The sequence below is a fragment of the Tenrec ecaudatus genome, chromosome 1, assembly GCF_050624435.1.
Source record: "Tenrec ecaudatus isolate mTenEca1 chromosome 1, mTenEca1.hap1, whole genome shotgun sequence".
Lineage (NCBI taxonomy): Eukaryota > Metazoa > Chordata > Mammalia > Afrosoricida > Tenrecidae > Tenrec > Tenrec ecaudatus.
In genome coordinates, this window is record NC_134530.1 from 46,414,335 (window position 1) to 46,439,385 (window position 25,051).

The following is a 25,051-nucleotide window of genomic DNA, read 5'->3' on the forward strand; positions in this document are numbered from 1 at the left end:
TACAGTTGATGTTTGAATTGCTATGAGTGGTTAAGAGCCCCCAATAAATAATTTATTAATAAATAAATAAAGCTGTTAAAAAATGAACAGAAAATTAAATCCAGGTCTGCCTAGTTTTAAAGTTATTTTTCCAAGCTATATGCATATATAGCTATAGGTATATACACAAGAAGCCTTGGTGGCCCTGTTGAGCAAACGTTGGGCTGCTAGCCCCACGGTCAGCAATTAAAATCCACCATTCACTTACTGGAAAAAAAAGATGAAGCTGTAAGATCTGCAACACCTCAGAAATCCTTTATAAGGTTGCTATGAATCAGCAAATCAGAAGCAACTAGACAAAAATGGGTTTATTATATATATAAAATGATACACACACAGCTAATGAGGATCTATTTCCCTCCACTCTCTTCTCAAATTGTTTAAAATTTTTATTGTGATGCGCCTTAAAGTTTATAGAGCAAATTGGTTTCCCACTATTTCCTATTTTTTTTTTCATGATATTGATTGCAAGCTCTACAATAAAACAGCACTCCTTCTCACTTCCTCCACCTCTTCATCATTATTCAATTGAATTTCATTTTATTTAATTCTTACATTCTCTGCATTTCTAGTGTACTAGCATGTACTGATACTGTATGCATTTGCTGAGGACACTGCTTCAATATATTAGATGTAAGGAAAGAGTACAGCAAAAAAATAAAAATCTGGGTCAAGAGAAATTGCAACAAAAGATGACCTCTCAAGAATTAATTTTTATCTAAAGAGGTAAGAAAGAACTCCAATGCTACAGCAGACTAGCCTGGGAGAGATATAGAGAGAAATCTTTTTATCAAGGAGATAGACTAAGATCTGGTTACAGCAATGCAGGGATTATGCAGTATACACTGCAGCAAAGTCAGGTGCTGAAGGCTGAGGTCTCAAGCAGCATAAAGTATAGGGGAGAGAGAGCCCGCGAGCATTGAGATCCTAAAAAACAAATGCCTTTACCCAACAGCAGGCAACTAATGTCAGATAAAAGTGTGGGATCCAGTGGAAGCAGTTCAAGAGTTAACTCCACGAAACAACTCAGATGACAGCAAACAGATCACACTGCTAGCTCATTCTCCCACTCATTTTACCCTTTTTTTTCTACACAGAAAAGGTAAGCTGTTTTCTCAGTTCACAGAGAATATGATACCCTTCCAATATTGTTTCTCAGCCTCCAAGATGGCTAGAGCAGGACACAGGAATGACGGCAGAAACACCCTTCTCACCACCTCTCTAGCAGTAAGAAGAGAAAAAAAGACTGTATGAAGAAACGAGTAGCTAGGAATGCCCCTCATAGTCCCTTCACAGTCCCAAAGTCACAAATTATTCCTCCTTACACAAGAGAATTGACTATTAAGGCACCAATCTCAAGGATTTCTTGATCTTTAAGTCTGGAGTTATATATTCTTTTACATTTTATTCCATTGATTGAATTTTGTTCTACCTTAGACAAGGTTCCTAAATCTCTTTGGGTCTTGGTTTTCTCGTTTTAATGGGACTTAACATGGCAAATCCTAGACCTACCTACTTATCTCACAAATATTTTTAAAGAAAATGTTAATACTTGGAAAAGTTTAAAGCATAATATGCTAATAATAGCTAACACTGACGGTGTGCTTATTGGTGTCATTCTAAGTCCTCTACTTGGATGGACTCACTTTTTCCTCAAAGGAACCCTATGAGGAACTATTATCCCATACTTCAGATGAGTAACCTTGAGGTCGAGTAGTTGCCTACATAGACACACAAATATCAAATGATAGAGCTGGAATTCAAACCCAGGTTCTCTGGGTCAATCAATCTGAGTGTATGTTAAAATACTTGTCATGTGTAACAAAGTGGTTCCAAGCTCGGCTGTAAGCCAGTGTCAGTGGTCACTCCACCAGAGAAAGACACTGCAGTCTACTTCTATAAGATTTAGGCCTTGAAAATCCTGTGGGGCAGTTCCACTCTGTCCTATAAGGATGCTAACAGTTGGAGTCAATTCGATGGTATCAGGTGAGTTAGTTTTTTTAATGTATAAATATGAAAATTGTGCAATGAAAACATTCCAGCACACGGTTTAAAGAAGAAAAGACAGTAACCTATTCTGCAAATATTTGAATTCCTCATTTTTCCAGATACTACACACCATCATCTTTTATGTTTTCTAGGATTGACATGTTCTAAATATACATGAAACAGAGGCTCTAGAGTGATACCAGCTTGTGGTTATGCAATTTGACACTTAATATCAATATAAGCAAATTATTTAACTGTTTCTCAGTGTGCTCACATGCAGAATGGAAATAATACCTGCCACATAGAATTGTTTAAGGACTGAGATGCAGTATAAACATCTCGGGACACTGACCAGAACATCGTACATGTAAAGCAAATGTTATTAGCTACTACGATGAATAGTCTATAAATCTTCAACATTTTACCGATTTTTCTATATATTAAAAAAGTCTTAAATTTTTGCCTCAAAGCTATCTCATAATTTTGAAATGGGCATATGTAGTGAAATTCATATGATTTGAGAAGCTGGATTATATGAGGAGTACAGCATCAGGTTTGCAAGAAGATTAACAGCCTGCAATATACAAATGAAGTGACCTTGCTGGCCAAATGGAAAGAAGATGACATGTTTACTGACAAATATAAAAAACTGCAGCCTTCATTAAGGATTACATTCAATATAAAGAAAACAAAAATCCTCACACTTGGACTGCAACACTGTGATCAACAGGAAAAAAATGTAAAGGTAGTTACACAAAGAAAAGACTGAAGTTTTCATGAATTTCATTTCACTGAACTCACAATTAGTGCCAACGAAGCAGCAGTCAAGAAATCAAAGGACATATTATTGCACTGGGCAAATCTGCTGCCAACAAGCTCTTTAATGTGTCTAAAAGCAAAGATATCACCTTAAGGAGTAAGGTGCACCAACCCAAATCATGGTATATCCAAATGCCTCATGTGCATGTGAAAGCGGAACAATGAATGTTGTTGCCATCAAGTCAATTGGACCTATAGCAACCTTATTCACAAAAGAACAAAACCCAGCAACAATTGTGAGGATGGTGCAGGAACAAGCAGTGTTTTGTCCTTATTGTACACATGGTCACTGAGAGTCGGAAGGGACCTACAGTAATGACAATAACCCTGGATTTCATATTTCAGTGTTTTCAGATTCACAGTACTTTGCCGTACATTTATAATACATGTAGCACTGCTGCTTACTTATAAGCATCTATTCACCCATTTTGAATGTATATTTATTATATGTTTCAAATTCATCTATTAGTGCAAATTGCCATATATCTGATTATATTAGTAAACTGACTTTGAGAGTCTCTGTGTATGGATTTTTATCAAAACACCCTGAATTACAGTGATGGTCATTTACTCCACTTTCTCATTTGACAATGAGAAACCCAGAAGATAAAATGACTCGCTGAGTTCACATGGCTAGTTAACAACAAAGACTGAACCAGAGCCCAGGCTTAGTTACAAGTTCTTTATCACTTTTCTGAGCTAAGTAATTCCATGTCCTCTCAAACAAGGTGCTAAACAACTGGACATTAGAATGACTTAAATCTCTAAGAATACGTGCTCGCTTCGGCAGCACATATACTAAAATCTCTAAGAATAAAAATATTACTTAATACTATTTTCTTATCATAAAATCATATCACTTCAAAAATTTGTTCTACTTAATTTTTATTAGAACTCACGCTTACTTAAGCTACCCCTTCTTCCTACTAATCTCCACCACTTTCTGAAACTCTTGGCATATCACAGTGCAATGCTACTACAGAAATTAGTCCTGATAATAAGTGAGGCTTACAAGTCTCCATTACATTGAGATTCTCCACATAATTATTTTAGCTGTGATAGAATTCAATGTTTTTCAGAAATAGCTTTCCATGAAAACCATATAAAAGGACAAAAAGCGAAAGCATAAGGAAAACTCATTAAATCCACTAAGTCACTACTGATAGTCATTAAATTTTCCCCAATGGGTTTCAAACCACCGAGGAATTTACCAAAGGGATCAATCCACATTACTCTTTCCAAAAATCCGCTGTGAGAAAGATGACAGAATTATCTCACTCCCACCTCTCTCTCTCTCTCTCTCTCTCTCTCTCTCTCTCTCTCTCTGTGTGTGTGTGTTTAGAATTAAAGCCACAGTTGGATCGAAGTGAGGAAGGAAAAGAGAAAAAGAGCGAGGAAGACTGACAAGTCAAATCAATTATTTACTTAAAAGTCCACAAGGTAAAGAGCACTATAGTGAGCAAAGTGCCAATGTGCCCCACCCCTTCTCTGCTAGTCAGTACAGGCCACAAGAGGAAGGCCAGTCTCCAACAACCAGACAAGTGCCAGGCTAGATGGCCTCAACAAACTAAATTGTCTTTACCAGGCTAAATGAAGCCAAACACACACATTTAACTCCTAGCCAAAGAACATAGGTTCAAAAAGGAGCAGGACAAATTGCATGGAGAGTGAGGAAGATAAAGGCTATAAAAATGCCTGAATTCATGGACATAGAATCTTCTGAAAGGAGCCCTGGTGGTACTATGGGTTAAGTATTGGTTGGGCTGCTAACCAAAAGGTCAGTAGTTCGAACACATTCACTGGTCCATGAGAGAAAGATAAAACAGTCTAGTTCCTTAAAGATGTACAAAGCCTTAAAAACCCTATGGAGTAGTTCACTGTCCTAAAGGGTTGCTATGAGTCAGAATCAACTTGATGGAAGTGGATTTGGTTTGTTTTTTTCACTTTGAATTAATTTCTATTCCATCTCTAGTTCCTGTCCAGACTGCAGTGCCAGGCGGCATCCCCCAACAGAAGGCAGCTCCCCTCAAAGCGTGGACTTGGTTTTAGGTTGGGTCTTCTGACTGCATAAAGTGCTGGGAACAGAAATAAGACAGGTATGGAATTAAAGAGTTCATGAGTGTAAAAGAAGAAACTGCACACAGATTTCCTTTTTAAAACATTAGGAGCAAAAGGAAAAAGAAATAACACAGAGATAGCAAGGAAGAAGGATTTCATGTAATTTGCTACAGGGCAGAAGTGATACCTCCGTATATTTGTGGACTAAAGGATTCAATAAAGACTAAAGCCGAAGAAGCAATAGAGAAAGATATTGGTACGAGTAAGGTATTAGTCCAACTGGATACTAGATAATGGGGTAAAGAAAATGTATTCAAGTGGATCCTGAATATCACTTGATAAACACAATGGGAATGGGAGCATCTGGCAAACACTGAAAAATTAGAAGCTATACAAACACAAGACAATGCTCTAGAAGGGGCAATGAAGGCAATATGCTGAACTTCCTCCTCATTTGCCCAAGGAAAAGAAGGGTATTCAAATAGCAAAAAATAAAAATAATACAAAATGTCTTCTTTTCAGTTATAGGCTCAGAGAAGGGAATCTTGAAAGCAAAGATTAAGATCCTATGACTTAGGAAAAAAGAGGAGCTGATACCCAGGACTTAAATAGAAAGTAAATGTTTAGAAAATAATGATGGCAACATGTACAAATATGCTTTATACAATTGATGTATGGATTGTTATAAGAGCTGTAAGAGCCCCCAGGAAATGATCTTTTAATAAAAAAAAAAATTAGAAAAAAGAACGTAGGACTTTGCTAACATTTGTGACAATGGTCCCAACAGAAGCAGCTGGTAAAGGAACATCAGGAATAAGGAGGAGGGGGGTGGGGCTGGATTTTATAACGAGGAAATAGCAGAAGCTAAATTTGTGAAGTCATTTTCAACTCAACAGCAGAAATGAGTAAGTGCTAAGCTATAAAGTAACTTCATGAATGAAGAGATTGGGGAGAATAGGAGAAATAAGCATACAAAAAAGGACTGGCTATCAATGACAGAATCTCAAGACTAAACAGCTTCCCGTTTTCAGGCGGCATGATCTTCAGACTAAGTTTCCCAAAACTGAACTCTGAAAATTCATTTAATGTCAGAGGCCCTGATCATATAGTGGATTAAAGTTGGGCATCTAACTGCAAGGTCAGCAGTTGGAAGCCATCAGCCATGAGTATGATCAGGCTTTCTACTCCTGTAAATATTTAGTCTCACAAACCCCTGTTGGGCAGAACTGACCTGTCTTGTAAGGTCACTGTAAGTAGGAATTGACTCAATGGCAAAGGGGGTGTTTGTTTAATTTTCTAAACTTGTCTTTTCTTGAACTAGACATTTAGTTTTAAGAAGGATTTATAGAGTTCTATACATGAATATGGACATTATCCAAATGATAACTAAATGTCAGGAATAGAATCAGGTACAAATATTTCATCTTTTAAGCATCTTCTACCGTGAAACAAGCAATGAATGACCTGCTAACCAAAAGAATGGAGGTTCAAATCCACCAACCAATCTGCAGGGAAAAAGATGAGACCGTGTTCCCATAAAGATTTACAGACTTGGAAACCCGATACAGGATTGCTATGAATTGGAATCATCTCAATGTGAGTGGATAGGTTTGGGTTTAAAAAAAATCCTGGCACATCGGTGGTGAATGCACTCAACTGCTACCTGAAAGGTCAATTGTTTGGGCACATTAGCTAACAACGTGGCAGCCTGCCTTGGAAACCGTAGGAGGCAGTTGTACTCTATCCTCAAGGGTCGCTGTCAGTCAGAACTGACTCAACTGCAATGGGTTTGCTTTGGAGTTTTAAACACGAAAATGGAAAATTAATACTTGGGTGGCAATTTACTGACATTAATTACGGCCTAATCAATCACCTCAACTGGCCTGTTCTTTAATTATTCCTCTTATGTTTCTAAATCTAAGGACTAGGAGAAGAAAGAAGATGGGTTTTGGAGTCCACAGTCTGGACTCCTAGCTCTACCAGTTGCCCAGTGACATTTCTTAACTGTCCAAGAGGTTCAGTTTCCCCAGCTATAAAATTGTACCAGATGCTGTGGAATCAGTTCTGACTCATGGAGACCTGAGGTGTATCAGCATAGAACTGTGCGCTACAGGATTTTTCAATAGATGCCAAGGAAAGGAAGGATAGAAAAGATTGAAATTGGTAAAATAAAGAAAGTAGATTACTAGGCCCTTCCTTGTCAGTACCTCTAAGTGGACTCAAACCTCCAATCTTTTTTGATCAGCATCCCAGCGCATTAACTGTTGGCACTCCCCCAGGGACTTTTCTATGAAATAGCTGTAAAGATTAAAGTATTAAAACATCAATTACATAAAAAAAACATCAATTACACAATGAAAGCTAAAGAAATGGTAGATAATATGCTATTTTACTATAAAATGTTATAATGGCAGAGAAATGTAAGACTATTTTAACGAATACTATTATAAACTGAACCATCTGAGTCAGTTTATTGCTACAGTACTGTTAATGATACCTTGGACAAATTCTATTTTAAAAACACTACATAACAAATGTATTCCAAAACCTTCTCTCCACTTGGCCATCAATCTAATGAATGAGTATATTATTTATTAGGATACAATTTATACAATGTTTAGTTGTTTGAAATGTACTACCCCACCCCACAAATGAGTACTTCTTAAAATAAAAAAGTTTTAACTTCCAGCTCAATCCTAGGACAATTGTAGAAAATCTCATTTTATCTCAAAGGGTTTTAACATGTAGAATAATATTGTTAATAGAGAATTGGAGGGCAAAAATAGAGACGATGCCTTACCTCCTTCCCAACGTCAGTTAACTATATTACAAATGTTCCTCAGTTCTATCAATCTGTCCTTCCTCTTCCATATCCAGTCCTATCTTAGCCTTCTTCATAACTTCTCTCCAACACATTCCTTGTTTCACCCACTCCCTAAATTCAGGTTCCCACAGCAGTGTTCATTTCCGAATTTTTATAAAAATTCTTAATTGGTCTCTTTTCCATTAATGTACATAATACCTCCTTATAAATCAGTCTGTAATTCCAAGCTCACCAATTCACTGCCCTTCAGTAACTAAAAAACCCTCAAGAACTAAAAAAACATCTAAACTCACTGCCAACAAGTCCACTCTTGTTCATAGCAACTATACATACAACAGAGCCCAATCATCATAATTGTTCTTATGTTTGAGCCCACTGTTGCAGCCACTGTGTTAATCCATCTTGTTAACGGTCTTCCTCTTTTTCATTAACTAGCTCCCAAATGTTGGCAAAATCAAGTCCAAATTCCTCAGTCTGACTTCAAAGCTATTTATAATCTGACTGAGCCCACTTAACTAATCTTATCTCCTCCAAGTTAATCATCTAAATTCTATTATTGGATCAGAAACCTATTCTCAGTCCAATTAATAATATAATTTTATTCCTTCCTTGCACTTGTTCTCACTCTTCCCTGGGTTGGAAAACTATCCCCTTCCTCCCACCTATTTGAATGCTACTCATCCATCATCTATAAAACTAATCTTAACTGTCTCCATGAGGCCCCTCCTAAACCACTTCAGCCAGACTAATTTCATTTCAACCTAAGTTACCAGCACAGCAGACCTCCCCATGGCAGTGACTACCATATCACTACTACCAAAGAACATTTAAAAGTACATTTTTCATCAAGCGACATTAGTCAATATGAAAAACTCCTTTCATCTGAGATAGTACTTTCTCTTATGTTTTTAAAATGTTCCCTCTGATAAAATGGTGAGATTCAATGAGAGGACTGTTCTTCATTTTCATGCCCCAACTGGAAGATAAAAAGGTCTTTTGAAATATCACTGATTTATGAAACCCAAACCCAAGGACAACTAGTCTTAATCCCTTATTTTAGCAGTTATGTTGTTAGCAGCCATCAAGTCAGCCCTTAATTCATGATGACCCCATGTACAAAGGAACAAATGTTACCATCCCCAAGACACTGGCTTATTTTCAGAAGTCAATCATCAGACCTTTCTTCCTAGTCTATCAGTCTACAAATTCCACTAAAACCTGTTTGGCTTCAGAGCAACACACAGCCTTCATTGATTGTGAAGCTGCACTTGAAATACAGTGGCCAAAAATCAAACTTGGTATCCTGCATGAGAGGTGAGAATCCTATCAGTGAACTATCTTTGCCTCATCATTAGCATTTATACAGGATCCAATAGTGTTATGGAATGGTTTCAAACACTAGATACTGCCTCCCCAATTAAGATTTTTAAAGAACAAGGGCTTTCTATGGCACTTGTTTTCTCCATATATATTAATTAATCCTAGGTTGAAAACAAAACAAGTACTATAAATAAAGTTAACAAACGTTCTAGTTTTAAAATTTGATGTGAAAATGTAACTGAAGCATTTTCTTTCTGGAATAGATTCTCTCTCTGCATCCTTCTGAAATGTACCTACTTAAAAAACTGCCACCTAACCTCCTAATCTCTCTACTCCAATCTTACTCTGCTCACCTCTCTTTATGATCTGAAATTTCATCCCTCAGTTACCTTACCATTTTCTTTTTTCTCCCTATACCACAAACTCCCTCATTATTTTTTTCTATTATACTTACTTGTTGGATGCCATTGAGTCAGTTCCAACCAATATGGACACATAATCTCCTTTAATCCATCTGTTTGGAGTTGTCTCCAAAATTATTAGCCCCATTATACAGATGAAAAAATTGAAGTCTTAAAATTGTAAGGTCAACGCTAGTGTGTGTAGCAAGCTAGGATTAGAACCAGCAGCCAGACTTCCAAGCTTGTTTGTAACCAGAACCCAGGATGATTTTATAAACTGGGTATTTAAAAAATATATATCATAATTATATGTATATATAATTACTCTCTTAGTTAATGAGGTCAGTAGTGTGCCCTAGGACAGGAGACTACCATTTATGGATCTTGATTAACTTAAAGACATTTAAATGCTTTAAATGAAAGAGCTCCTCATTCACTGATCTTAGATATAAATCACTAAGCCTAAATCAGATAAATGCTCCCATCCCTTATTGCACTCCTTACCCTACCCCAGTGTGATTCAGAAAACAGTACATTTGTGATAAAACTGTTCTAGGGTTTAAAGGGCCAAATACTAACTTCATGTCTTTTTCAGGTAACTTAAAATTAGGCAAAGCTTGAGAGAGAATTGAAAAACAGGAAAATGCTGTCAGATCAAAGTGGATGACACCCTTTTTCTATCTAAACTTTTCAGCTTCTGCAGAAAGTCTATACAAATAACGCCTTAGTACATGGGACATGAAAATATATCTCATTCCTCAATTACAATTAAGTTTAAATCTGTTTCTATACAAATTTTCCCATCAACAGACCAAACATGTTCCTTTTTTCTTTTTTTTAACTTTATTTTTCAGACGAAAAAGACTCTAACTTTTAAAGGCTATAAATAAAAGAATATTGATATTAATATTAGCTGAACCTTTAATAACTGAATCCCCATCCAATCATAATACAAAACAATAAAATAAAAAACAAGGCTGTATTGAAGAAATGATTTTATTGGGGTGCAAATTTGGGTGCTTCTAGTCAATGGAGTCCTCTTAAGAAGACCCTCTTCCAATAATGTTGCCAAAGTTTAAAGTGTTTTTGATAAGCCTCACTCGAAGATAAGCCACATTAAACAAACAAAAAACCCTACTCCCAATATTTTATAAATTAGAACTCATTTACAATAAAAAAAATGTTGATCACTCATTTTATTCATCAACTGTGTCTATCTCTAAAAATTAAATTTAACCCCCAAAGAATGAAGCCTTACTAAGATGAAAAATGTGCAATATGACCTAAGGACAAATATAAAAGTGTTGGAAATTTTAGTAACTGTATAACTTCCCACTTTGCAGAGTTCTGATATTTATTTTAAAAGGAGGCACATAATATGAAAGTGTGGTGAAGAAGGTTGATGGTGCCCGGCTATTGAGAGATACAGCATCTGAGGACTTAAAGGCTTGAAAGTAAACCCAGAAGCAACAAAGCACACATGGAAGCAGCACACCAACATGTGTGATCATGAAGGGCCGAGGGGACCAGGTTCCAAACTACAAAGGCGGGGGGGAAAAGTCTATCACCGTGAATGAGGGGAGTGCGTGATGGGGACCCAATGCCCATCTGTAGACAACTGGACAGTCCTTGCAGAGGGGTAGTAGGGAGGAGATGAGTCACTCAGGGTTCAGTGTAGCAACAATGAAACTCAAAACCTTCCTCTAGTTCTTGAACACTTCCTCCCCACCCCAATTATCATGATCCCAATTCTGCCTTGAGGACCTGGTTAGACCAGAGGATGCACAGCGGTGCAGCAGGGATCTGGAAACACACGGAATCTAGGGCGGATGAACCCCTCAGGACCAGCGGTGAGAGTGACGACACTGGGAGGGAAGGGGATGTAGAAAGGGGGAACCCATCTCAGGGATCTTCATGTAACTTCCTCTCTGGGGGATAGGCAACAGGAAAGTGGGTGAGGGGAGACGCTGAGCAGTGTAAGATAGGATAGAGTAATAATTTATAAGTTATTAAGGGTTCGTGAGGAAGTGGGGGAGCGGGGAGGGAGGGGGAGGGAAAAAAGGAAAATGAGCTGATTCCAGGAATCCAAGTGGAAGGCGAATTTTGAGAATGATGAAGGCAACGAATGTATAAGGGTGCTTTACTCAATTGATGTATGTATGGATTGTGATAAGAGTTGTATGAGCCCCAATAAAACGATTTATTAAAAAAAATATTCAGGGAGGATATTCTCACAGTTAAAAAAAATTAAAAAATAAAAGGAGGCACATACCTTACAGATGTACCTCATAGATGATCACTTATCGACTATCTATCTCATTTATGCAACATTTCACATATTCGAATAGTAAAAAATAAAAGCTATTATTTCGTGCAGTAATGACGTACATTAGCATTAACAATGCTTAGGTGCTAGGCAAGAGTAACACTTGCTGTGAAAAGTGAGAGAAACAATGCTGGTTGTGAAGATTTAGGTTATATTTCAACTTGGCTGGGCTTTGATCCTCAGTAGTTCTACTGTTAAATAAAGATATAATTTGGCAGATGTGTAATGATGTAGTCACCCTCCATTTTGTGATTTGATGTGCTCATCCACCATTTTTGCGTAACAACCTGATCTTTTGAATCTAACCACGTGGGTGTAGTAACAAAACTTGAAAATCTGAAATACCAATATGGGATCTATGTAAAAGCAGCTAAATGACGCTGTAAGAAATGACTACAATGTGTCTACTATGAGCATTTAAATTTCTATGCTTCAATAACATTTGTTCTATAGTGCCTCTAGAGGAAGTGTTTAGTATGACTATACCTATGCCACTTGAAATTTTTTTACGTGATTAACACTAGTTTGATTAGGCTGGGATTCTTGGAAAGAAGAAATTTCAAAGGTGTTTGTTCTTTTGTGGTTGTTTAGAAGATTCACTTGGAGGAAGAAAAGGAGTAATCCTAGATTATCTCATTTGCTATTTTTGTATGCCACAGAGTTGACTGCTATTCACGGACACTCAGGTATGTAGAGAAGCACAGCTCCATAGGATTTTCAAGCCTGTGAAAATCCTTTCACAAAGTAGATCATCTATCAGAAGTACATCGCCAGGCTTATTTTCTGAGTGTCTCTAGGTGGGTCTCTAGGTGGATTCAAACTACCAACTTTTTGGTTACCAATAGAGTGCTTAGGAACCTGGTGGCGTAGTGGTTATGCATTGGACTGATAACTGCAAGGTCAGCAGTGGGAAACCATGAGCCATTCCTTGGGAGAAAAAACGGGGCTTTCAACTCGTGTACAGAATTGATCTAAGAGACTCCAGGGTTGTTGTACCTGGTCCTACAGGGTCACTGTGAGTTGGAATCCACTCAATGGCAGTGAGTTAGTAAAAAGTGTTTAATTGTTTATACCATCCAGGACTCTTACCTAGCCTAATAAAACTGCTCTAAATACCTTGACAAAAAGGATCCCTCAACCGATTACAAGGATCTACATCTAACCTCCTCCATGGGGGGCAGACAACAGAAAAGTGGGTGAAGGGAGACATCGGACAGTGCAAGAGATGACAAAATATAATTTATAAATTATCAAGGGTTCATGAGAGAAGGGGGAGTGGGGAGGGAGGGGAAAAATGAGGAGCTGATGCCAGGGATTTAAGTGGAGAGCAAATGTTTTGTGAATGATGAGGGCAATGAATGTACAAATGTGCTTTTCACAATTGATGTACATATGGATTGTGATAAGAGTTGTATGAGCCCCTAATAAAATGATTTTTTAAAAGGATCCCTGGTGGTGTGGTAGGTTAAATCCTGGGCTGCAATCCTTAAGGATCACTGTAAGTTGAACTTGATTAGATACAATGAGTTTGCATTTTTTAGTAATCATCTGGACAAGGAGCCTTGGTGACATAGTGCGTTACGTATTGGGGTGATAACCGTGAGGTCAGTGGTTCAAACCCATCAGCACTCCTCAGAAGATGAAGCTGTTTTCTCCTGTTTTACAGACTCAGAAACCCAAAGAAGTTCTACTCTGTCCTACAGGGTCACTGTGAGTTGGAATCAATTAGATGACCGCAACCTGTTTAACAAACAAAGCTTGAAAGTATACTGCACTAAACGCAATTCTAACTCATATCAACCTTTAGGACAGAATAGAACTACTCCACAGGGTTCATGGCTGTAAATCTTTAGATAAGCAGACTACCACAGCTTTCTCCAACCAAGCACCTAGCAAGTTCAAGCCACCAACCTTTGCAGTTGAGTGCTTTAAGTGCTGTCCCACTATGACATCTCCCTGTTTATGAGCAATTTCAAATTTTAGTTCATGTATTCCTCGCAAAGATAAAAATTGGGAACAGAATTCATGTCAAGATTTCAATTATTGATATATTTTTTTAAATTCTGACCTTCAACAGTAGCTTTGTGACATCAGGCAAGATACTAAGCTTTTGTTATTATATACAAAATGGGGCTAACTTAATACCCAAGACTTACCTTATAGGTGTGGTGAGGATTAAATGAGATTGATTATGCCTCATACATTGAATGAATGAGTAAATGAATTAATGTGCACTAAATGGTTAGTATTGTCTGACACATACGCATTATAGCTAATGTTATGATAATCACTTAGGATTGGTACCTAGAATAAGCAAGGGGAAATGGCTAACAATACTAAAATCTGTCTCCAAACTATGTTGTTGTTATTAGGTGCCCACTGAGTTGGTTCCACCCATATCAACCATACACACAAAAGAATAAAATAATGCCCAGTCCTGCCCCATCCTCACAATAGATCCTGATGCCTGAGCTCACTGTTGCAGTCACTGTGTCGGCCCATCTTTTGAGGGCTTTCCTCTCTTCCCCGCGCCTCTACTTCACCAAACAAGATGCCCTTCTCCAGGGACTGGTTTCTCCTGACATGTCAAAAGCATGTAAGACAAAATCTCACCATCCTTGCCTCTTGGGAGCACTCTAGCAGTAGTTCTTCCGAGCTCAAAACTAAAACCAGATTTGATATTTAATTTCCAAAAAGTATCATGATGCGAGGTATTTCCATATAATCTCACCAACTACCTCAATTCTCAGTTGCAGGGTCTCTTTAAGTGATGAAGGGCTGTCTAAAGTATTCAGAAATAATCTCTATTTTAGCAACTATAATTAATGTTTCGGCTAAGGCTGAGAGAGCCCATCTAGAAAAGCAGATTTGCTATAGACATTCTAATCACTGAGAAACTATTAGTGAAGTTAAAAATTCAGCTTGAAAAAAAAATTCTTGCGTTCCTTCTAGCCTGCCAATGTATAAAAATATTAACTGATTTTAAATTTAAAATTTTAAAATAAAAATAGATTTGTCTATTATATGTATATAAATAATACAAAGGTAAAACTTAAATATTAGTGAATATTTAGTATGTACCAGAACAGGCACTAAATATTTTTGTATGTTAAATTATTTAATCCTCACAACTTTACAGATGGACAAACTGGTTTTCTAAAGCTACACTACAAATTTAAACAAATTTCTACTTAACCAAAATGGTCAAAGAATGAGGATAAGTCACAAATGGATTATCAATTGTCAAAGAAGCAAAATAAATCATACTTAACATCAAGCTTCTTTTGAATAAAATTTAATGATTCAGAAAAGTGCTACAAGATCTTATGATGCCTCAGAGTCAACAGTATTATTCACTGTGAGTGAATAATAATATATAGCGAGATATGACCCACTAGGAAAAATACATTTTGTAATACATTCATCACGTGGGTTTTCCCACATTTCAAATGGAAATGTCTCACTGACTAAAGTTTACTGATGGTTTGAAATGTGGATAAATTTAAATGTGTCCTGCATATATACGTATATAGATTCACACATATACAGATGTATACATGTATTTGTTTAACGGGAGCAAAAAAATTTTTAAGTAAACTAGCTTTAAGTATTTCTTCTTAAATAAAAGATAATAGAGGAACTACAAATTGATTTATTAAAATTACTCCCATGTAATTTTATTAACTTATAATTAATTATACTATAAGTTAATTAACTTATAAACTACACAAGTACCTCTGCTTCAAAGTTTCTGTTAAAAAATTACTAAATTACCAGGCAATCTTCCATAGCTATATAGTTCCATCAGAAAACCATCACTACTTTAAAATACATAGTTGTTGTGGGCTATCCAGTCAATTACAATTTAGATACATCTGTAAGAAGATATTATCACTCAATTGTGTAATATGTATTAAGTTAAACCATCTCAGTTACTACTTACCTAATTTATATTTAAGCTGGTTTAAAGCTAAAGATGGTACCTAACAACAACAAAGTTAGCTCATATAGAACTTACTGCCAAGAGAGCTTACTGGGAGGTCAGGGAGGCTGGCTTTACACAGATTTAACTGATTGCTATCAAAATAAAATGTCATTTCACAGAATAACTCAAATGAGGTATCTAGTATTTAGTTTCAGCTAGTAATTCCAACCTGAGAGCATTGAACAAGGAGGAACTAAGCATCTTTCCAGGAATGATGTGTGCAAGTTTAGTTCATTGCCAGTAACAGCTTCTGTGAATAGCTGTGACCCCAGACTTAGACTACTGTACTTTCGCACCCCTGCAGTATACCACCTTGAGCACCTGAGGCATTCTCAGACTTTGGATTAAACACTATGTAAAATTCTAGGAGAAATAATTCATGTTAAGAAGTCTGAAAAGTTTACATTTCTACCTTAAGTATCAACAGCATTATGCTCACTCAACAAAAAACATTCTAAGGACCTACTGTGTACAAAGTGCGGTGAAAGGAACTGAGAAGAGTACTGGCTAAAACAAGTTGCTGATCAAATTAGGTAATTATGTTACTAGTTGGTCATTAACTAAGAATGAGTACCAGCATTATAAGCTACAAGATTTTTGAGAACAAAACTTTTGATCCAAACAGGGCGATAACATGTTCTTAACCAAGAACATACTTTTACTAGCAAGCATGATGCCCTTTTTAGATGGTCTGGTCCCTCCTGATGACATATCCAAAATATATGAGAAAAAGTCTCAATTTCCTCACTTCTAAGAAGCATTCTGGCTGAACTTCCAAGACAGATGTTTCTTCTTCTGGCAGTCCATCACACTTTCAATATTCTTCCCCAGCACCGTAACTCAAATACATCAATTCTTCTTTGTCCATGTCCAACTTCCACGTGCATATGAGAGGCTATTGAAAATACCATGGCTTCAGTCAGATGCACCTGAGTCCTCAAAGTGACATCCCTGCTCTTCAACACTTTTAAAGAACCCCTGTGCAACAGATTTGCCTAATGGAATATGTCATCTGATTTCTTCACTGCTGCTTCCATGAGCATTGATTGTGGATCAAAGCAAGATAAAATCCTTGACAGCTTCAATCTTTTTTATATTTATTAAGATGTTATCTTATTGATGTAGTTGTTAGGACTTAGGTTTTATTTACATTGAGTTATAATCCATACTGAAGGCTGCAATGTTTGATCTTCATCAGCAAGTGCTTCAAGTTTTCCTCACTTTCACCAAGCAAGGCTATGTCATCTTGCACATCACAGGTGCTAATAAGCCTTCCTCCAATCCCGATGGCTAGTTCTTCATCATGTAATCTAGTGCCTCTGAATATTTGCTCAGTCAACAGACTGAATACATATGGTGAAAGGATACAACCCTGACACATACCTTCCCTGATCTTAAAGCACTCAGTATTCCCTTGTTCTGCTACTGCCACTGTCCCCTGGTCCATGTTCAAGTTCCATATGAGCACATGTTCTAGAATTCCCATTCTCTTGAATGCTACCCAGAGTGTGTTAAATGCCTTTGAATAGTCAATAAAATACAAACATTTTGGCCATTCCCTCTATCTTTTTGATACCTACTGTATGTCAGGCATTGTCTTAGGCACTGGTTATACACTAGTGAACAAAATAGATCATCGCTCTTCTCTTATGGAGTCTAGTGGATGATAATCATGCAAGTTGGATAATCATCATGCAAGCAGACATATCATTACACATTTTAATGGGAGGCAACAGAAGTCAGTAATAGGAAATAACAGGAAAGGTCTAGCAAGACAAGATGATGAGCTAAGGTATAAAGGAAATAGGCATGTACTGAACAGAGAAAAGTATTCAAGGAAAAATAGATCCACATGTGCAAAGGCCCTGAGGTAGAGGAAGAGCTTGTTGAGTTAAAAAGTATGGGTAAAAAAAAATTTTTTTTTTTTAAGTATGGGTAAATGGGTAATGAGAATGGCATACGCTGAAGCTGGGTAGATGGGGTCAGGATCTACAAAGCACTATGGGCATTGGTAAAAACATTAGAATTTGGATTTTTTATTACAAATCCAAAGGAAAACCATTACGATTTTGCAGAACCATTATGTAAGACAGTATTATGTAAAAGGGACAGGAGGAACCAAAGTTGTTGCCAGTGAGTCACTCTGACTCACAGGGATCCCATTGGATAGAGTACAACTGCCTTACAGGGTTTCCAAGCCTATAATCATTATGGAAGCAGACTGTCACATCTTTCTCCCACTGGGAAGGTGGTGGGTTTGAACTGTCGACCTTTTGGTTAGCAGCCAAGCTCTTATTAACTATGTTACTCAGCCACACCCAAGTGAACATAAATGTTAATTTCATTTTTACAAAGTTCAACAACAGACTAATCTATGCTGCTATCAGAAGTTAAGCTGGGGATGATAGGATAGAAAGGAGGAAGAATCAGGAGACTTCTAGAAACTGCTAGTGCTGTTTCTGGATCTGAGTTGCTCCAGAGGTTATGTTAATTTTGTGAAAAATTCATCAAATTATACTTTGTATGATGTGTGTACTTTATGTATTTACTTCAATAAAGTTATGATTATTAATGTTTTATGTTTTTACTAACATCAATGTGTTTTCAAAATAATATTTTTCCTTACATTTCAAAAGGAAATTTCTAACTTTTGGAGTTCACTGAAGGTTTGGATTATAGATAAATGTAAATGCAGCCAGTCTAGCTTCTTTACGTTGGTCTACTGTTGTTAGATGCCTTCACCTCGGTTCTGACTCACAGCAACCCAGTCCTGCGCCATCCTCACTATTGTCATTTCTAACCTAGCTGGAGCAAGTAAGTGTAAACAAACAGGCGATTTCAAAATATTCCTTTTTAAGCAACAGATGGTAAGATTACAAAAATTAATGAAAGATAAAATTGAGAATGGAAGGTCTTGGATAACAGTTTACTGAAAGGAAAACCTTCATGTAGATATAAAATTGGGGAGGATTGAGTCAAATAACTATTGACTGCAAAGAACCATGTTCTACAGAATAAATGAAATGCCAGGGTATGCAACAAAGAATGAACTATGGGGTCGGTGGGGGAGGGGGAGGGGTGATACCAAGGGCTCAATAAAAAGTAAATGTCTAGGAAAGAATGATGGCAACATATATACAAATATGCCTGAAACAACTGATATATGGACTGTAATGAGTTAAGATCCCCCAATAAAATCTTTTAATTTAAAAAAATGAACTATAAATTCCTGGACTGTAAATAAATATCTCTTAAAATTAATAAAAGGATAGGTCAAGAGTAATGCCTAAAAAGTTTAATACTTGTTTTATTGCTGCTTATATTTCAATATTTATTTTTCAAGCTGTCTCCTTGCATTCCCCCAGTAACCAGAGGATGAAATGGAGACCCCAAATTTTACCATCAGTCATACCTGAGCTCAAATCAATGCTCTGTCCCTCTCTATCTCTGACAAGAATGTCTCTGAGTATAGTTCCCTCATCTATAAAATGCAGATAATGACTCTCTCTCTCCCCTAGGGTTATTATGTTCTCCCTATAGCTACCCCAAATATTGAGCTGATAACCTGAAGGCCATTTATTATTTTCTAATGAGGAGCCCTGGTGGTGTAGTGGTTAAGCATTGAGCTACGATCTGCATGGTAGGCAATTTGAAACCACCAGCAGCTCCTCAGGAGAAAGACTGGGCTTTCTACTCCCATAAACGGTGGCAGTCCTGGAAACCCACAGGAGGTTGCCAAGAGTCAGCATTGACTCTATGATAGTGAGAATGGTATTTTGAGGTTGATGTCGCAAGAGTTTTTATTCTTATGTAATCATCAAGGGCGGAGAAGGGTGCTATAAGACATTCAACACATAAAAATCTTCATGGAATGGATTTTTTTTTTTTTTATAAAAAGAAAGGATGAAAGAGGGAGGACCTGATGCAAAGGGCTTAAGTGGAGAGCAAATGCTTTGAGAATGATTGGGGCAGGGAATGTATGGATGTGCTTTATACAATTGATGTATATATATGTATGTGATAAGAGTTGTATGAGCCCCTAATAAAATGTAAAAAAAGAAAGGATGAAAGGACTAAAAGGCATAGAGTTTCTAGAAGCCAAGTAACAGGGGTTTCAAGACTTTTCTAATATAAAACTTCAGCTAGAGTAGATATGGCCAGGTGACATAACTTGAGAAATTATGAGAAGGAACAAAACTAATCTTTCATCTTCCCCAGAAGCCACAATTTCTATCTATTTGCTCTGTGGAATATCAACCAAAACAAGTTGAGATAATAGTAGGTCTAGTCCATCATAGGTGGAAAGGGAAAGCCTTCAATCACTGTTTACCATCACCACCCTTCATTATTATTCAAACCGCAAAGAGTTAAGTATTACTTAAATATAAGATAGCCAAAGATGTTAAGTTTCAAATTTTCAGACACTACCATTTCAAAAAGGAAACAAAAAGTAAAAGTTCAACTTTTATTGGGGTTCTTACAGCTCTTGTAACAATCCATACATCCAGTGTAACCAGCACATGTGTGCCATATGCTGCCGCCATCCTTTTCAAAATATTTTTTCTATTTGAGCCCTTGGTATCAGCTCATTTTTTTCAACTCTTTAATAATCTTCAGGTAATTCCCCCTCCCCTCACATTGTGTTCTTATCCTGAAAGTACCTAAAATCTGATTCCTTGCAAATGTATTCATCCTTCCCCTAATTGATTGTGCTTTATCTCTCCCTCTTTTTCTCAGTCACTTCACCATTAAGTACCTGACCTTTCCCTGCTTTTCAAAGTTGGCCCAAGTGTTCACTAATTTCATGAGGTTTGAATCTAAGCATAATCAGGTCCTCGTGAGTTGCTTCTGACTTATGACAACCCCAGCTGTGTCAGGGTAAAATTGAACTCCATAAGTTTTCTATGAGGGAGTATTCACATGTAGATCAACAGGCCTTTCGTCCAAGCACTTCTGCAGAGACATGAACCTCCAGCTTTTCTGATTAGCAGCTAAGCATGTTAAACCATTTGCACCACCTGGGACTCCAAATCTGAGCATAAAAACCTCATATTCCCAGGGATCAATCAGCTACATGATTCCTAAAAGATAACACATTCGTTTAAAAGAAATGAGCGTGGTGGTGGTAGTTATACAACTGCAACTCATCAAAAGTGTACACTAAAATTTTTGTGAAATATACCTCAACAAGTATAAAAAGAATATATTTACCACCTAAAAGACAACTATTGGTCTTTTTTCATCTGGAACGCAGAAGATAGAAGAAAACCACAAACTTAAGGAAATAATTAGTCCAAATACCTAATAGACCACGGCAACCACAGCCTCCACTACCCTGAGATCAAATGAACTAGATGGTGCCCAGCCACCACCACCACCACCACAACCAACAACAACAACTCAGTGCTAGATCACAACAGAAGAGACTGAACAGAGGGAGGGAAAATAACTTAGAACAAAATTCTAAATCACAAGAAAGACCAGGCTTACTGGCCTGAGAGAGACTGGTACACCCCAAACTGGGGCTTTTAAACATTCTTCAAGCCTGAAAGTGAAACCACCCCTTACTCTGGGATCAACTTTCATCCAAACAATAGGTCAGAGCTATAAAGTAACACCACCAGGAGGCATGCACTCCTCAGTAAAAGCTCAGAAGACAGAAAGGGGCAGGAAAGGAGGAGGAAGGGAAACAGGGAACCCAGGAGGGCTGTTGCTACATGGAGGGTACTGAAACCAGTATCCAAAGACAAGTTGTTATAGACTGCTATATGGAAAACCCCATTGCTCTATAAGCTTTCATCCAAACTAGAAGAGAATGCATTCATTGATTCATTCAACAAATAACTACTCAGCATCGACAAATAGTTGTGATCAAAGTTTATACCAAATCTGTCAACTTGGACTATCTGGATTCTACCTGCAATGAGCTTTACCCACAAAGCTAACACTGTACCCACACATTGCCCCCAGAAGTCCTGCTACATGAGAAATGGCTATCTCTGATCATGAATAGCATCTTAATGTTGGCCTCTACAGTAGAAGGGCCCTGGCCTATCTGCCATCTTCCTATAATAAGCCAGAAAACCCCATACTCTAATACAAACACTTCCATCATAAGCAAAGAAATTATTAAGCACCTAGTGCATTTAGGTACCACAGCCTTGTATGTTCATCTTTCTACTGGAAAACGCAAACACCTCAAAAGCATATTGAAGATGGCAATGTTACCAGGGAATGGCCTTCACTGACTTTTCCTAGGGTCCTCAGAGGTCCAGAGGCTAAATCACACACCAGGAACCGAGCCTCCTGGTTCCCAAAGCAGCACATATAGTGGAAATAACCTCTTCTGCAGATCTTAAACAGACATTTGGCTTTGAAGTGCCGCTCCATTTATCAAGACTAGCTATAGGACCGCTCCATGTATCAAGACTAGCTATAGGACCGCTCCATTTATCAACACTAGCTATAGGAGTGAGTTTGGGGAAGTCACACTACCTTTCTGACCCAGAAGTTTGCTCATCTGTACACAGGGATGCCAACATCACCTAACACGATTACTCGGCAGAAAGAAGCCGACTCAACAATATTCGATTTCTTTCCACCTCTGAAATCACTTCAAACTAAATAAACACCCCACGATCCAAAGAACCAATCACAGGTCCAACAATGAACCTTTATTTGTCATTCTGTCTCCACTCCAGCCCCCTCCTTTTCTACCCCTCTACTTCCAGTTTTTCAAACTTTAGCTACTATGTTTAGAAGAGCGATTTAATTTTAGAAACCTGGAAAATTCTTCTGAGTAAATTGACCAAAACCTTAATCTGCCCCAAGGGGAATTCTGAGCAAAATAATTATGTCTGACAAGGGAAGAATTTTCTTTCTATGACAATTTAACCACTCGAATGCCACGAACACTGCACATGAGGTGTGGGGAAGCAATGGGAAACGATGTAAAAGAGACTTCCCCGGATTCCCAGAAAGGAAATGACTTCCTCAAATCCAAACCCCTCCCTCCCTAATCTGAGGCAGTAAAAGCTTACCAGGTGACATAAACGCTGCGGCGCTGTGTAAAAGAAGAAATTCGACTAAACCTTACCCCCCCCCCCAAACTCTTCCCCCAAAGGCAGGGAGGTCCAGGGAGAATTCTCTCTTCAATGGACATCTAGATAAGGGACCCACTATACCGCGCCCAAGGTCATTCAAGTCAGTGAAGGTGCGAAGGAGGCGAAGCTGCGAGCAGTCTCGTGTCTCCCGGAGATCACACTGCAGGTTCCTTGCCGGGAGGGGGGGGGTGCTAGTCTGGTCCCCCCAGCCCCCACCCCGCCCCCGCAAGTGTGAGCACTGGTCTCGGCATTTCCGAAACAAGCCACAACAAGCTCTGCAGTGCTGGTAAAGGGGCTGACGCGAGGCAGAAACAGATGTTCCCGAGCAGCGAGACGGGCTCTCTCGGAGGGCACAGCCTCCTCCAAGGTTATTACGCGACCCCACCGACCCCTCCGAGGGCTCTGCACCGGGCTCCGAGCCCCCAGCCGGCCGCTCCGGGACGCCGGCGTCCCTGAAGCCAGCACTGGCTGCCCGAAGCCCGGGGCAGCAGAAACCGCACTTCATTCCAGCGCTTCGGGAGCCATGGCTCCCTCCCTCCCTCTCTCCCTCCCTCCCTCCCTCCGGCCGGCCGGGGGCGGGGGCGCGCAGGAGGCGGGCGGCGCGCTGCGGAAAGTTGGTCGCCGCCGCCGCGGCGGCGCGCGGGGGGCGGCCCGGGCCGGCTCGCCGCGTCCCCCTGCAGATTCCACCATTAATTAGTGCTCGCGACTGTCTACTGGCAACTTAAACAAAGCGAATGCCTCGCATTCCTTCCCGGCCCAGTGGTCTGGCTCCGAGCGCGGCATCGCCCGGGACACCGGCCGGCGCGGCCGACAGCTGCGGCGGCGGCGGGAGCCCTCCCCGGCCCGCGCCCGGCGTCCCCGCGCCCCGCACGCCGGCCGCCGCTCCACCTCCTCCACCTCCTCCTCCTCCTCCGAGCTCCCGGCTCTTCCTGTCGGATCACTTCCTTCCTCCCCGGTGCCCGCCGGGCCCCGCGCAGCCCCCTCGCCGGCGCCCCGGCCCCCCACCCGCAGCGCTCCCCGCCCCCCACGGCCCGCGCCGCGCGCCGCCCCCACAGCCGGCCCCGGCCCTAAACTCTTCCCCCGGCGCCGGCCCCGGGAAACGTCTCCTCAGCGCCTCCGCCCGGCTTCTCCCACCGAGAAGTCCCCTCAGAGCCCTCTTCCCTCCCCCTCCGAAAGAAATCCTCCTCAGAGCCTCTTCCTCCAACTCCAGAGTTCGCCCGGAAAGCTTCGCCCTCAGCCAGCCGCTCGCCCCGACTCGGCCGCCCCGAGTCCGCTCCCACTCCTGGCCCACCCCCACACAGCCTCGGCCCCCTGCCCCCATCCCCCCGGGCCGCCCGCCGGCTCTGCTCCCCGCGCCCCCCCGGTGCCCCGACCCCGCCGGCCGCCTCCTCTGCCCCGGTGCGCCCCGGCCGCCCGCGCCCGCAGCCACCCGCGGTCCTCTCACCTCCACAGCTCGGGTCCGCGCTCCCTCCCGCCCGCCCTGGGCCCCGGCGCTGGGCTCCCGGTGTCCGGCGCCTCCTCCGGCTCCCCGGGACTGACAATGAGGGGCGGGGCCAGCGTGACATCAGCGCCCCGGAGGGCGTTTGAGTGGGCGGGGCTCCTGTGGGCCCCGCCTCCTCCGTCCCCTTTCCCCTTCCCAAGACTTGAACTGGGCCAAGTTTTTATTGCCTGGGTGCCCAGGGCCTGTGCTCGCTGTGAAAGGGAATAGAAATGGAGGGCGACAGGGCAGTCGTGAGCATTAAATACAATAATTCAACACAGTAATTCATGTAAAGATGCTTAGCCCAGTGCTGGTATGGAGTAATCACTCAATACTGATGGAACTGTATTTCCATTAGTCAGCAAATGTGAAACCTCAGGAGCCATAGATTCCAGTTCCCAAATCTGTTGATGTATTGTGATCCTAGACCAGTCCTGGCCCATCTATTTTCCCCACTTTCACCTTCATTAAACTGGAAAGGGGTGCTAGATGATCAGATGTACTCAAATGTCCCTCCAACAGAGGAAAAGAGAAGGAAAAAATATTCCCTCCAATGTTGATTTCTATGGCATTGTTCCTGTGGGCCTACTGTGTGCAAGGTCCCTAGTGTCCATAAAAGTGGGGGGAAAGGGGAAACCTTTGGAGGGACCCCAAGGCTGGCACCCAGCGCAGTACAGGACACAGCAGGGGACTCTCCCCCAGACTGA

General features: G+C 40.1%; 1 protein-coding gene across 1 annotated transcript in view; it reads right to left on the reverse strand.

Moving 5' to 3' along the window:
* LUZP1 (leucine zipper protein 1) overlaps positions 1-24,386 on the reverse strand; it is a 130,211-nt gene extending 105,825 nt beyond the window's left edge. The window contains exon 1 of the mRNA XM_075552122.1: positions 24,309-24,386. The gene's annotated coding sequence lies outside the window, so the exon portion shown is untranslated. The remainder of the gene's footprint in view (positions 1-24,308) is intronic.
* Positions 24,387-25,051: the final 665 nt, after the last annotated feature.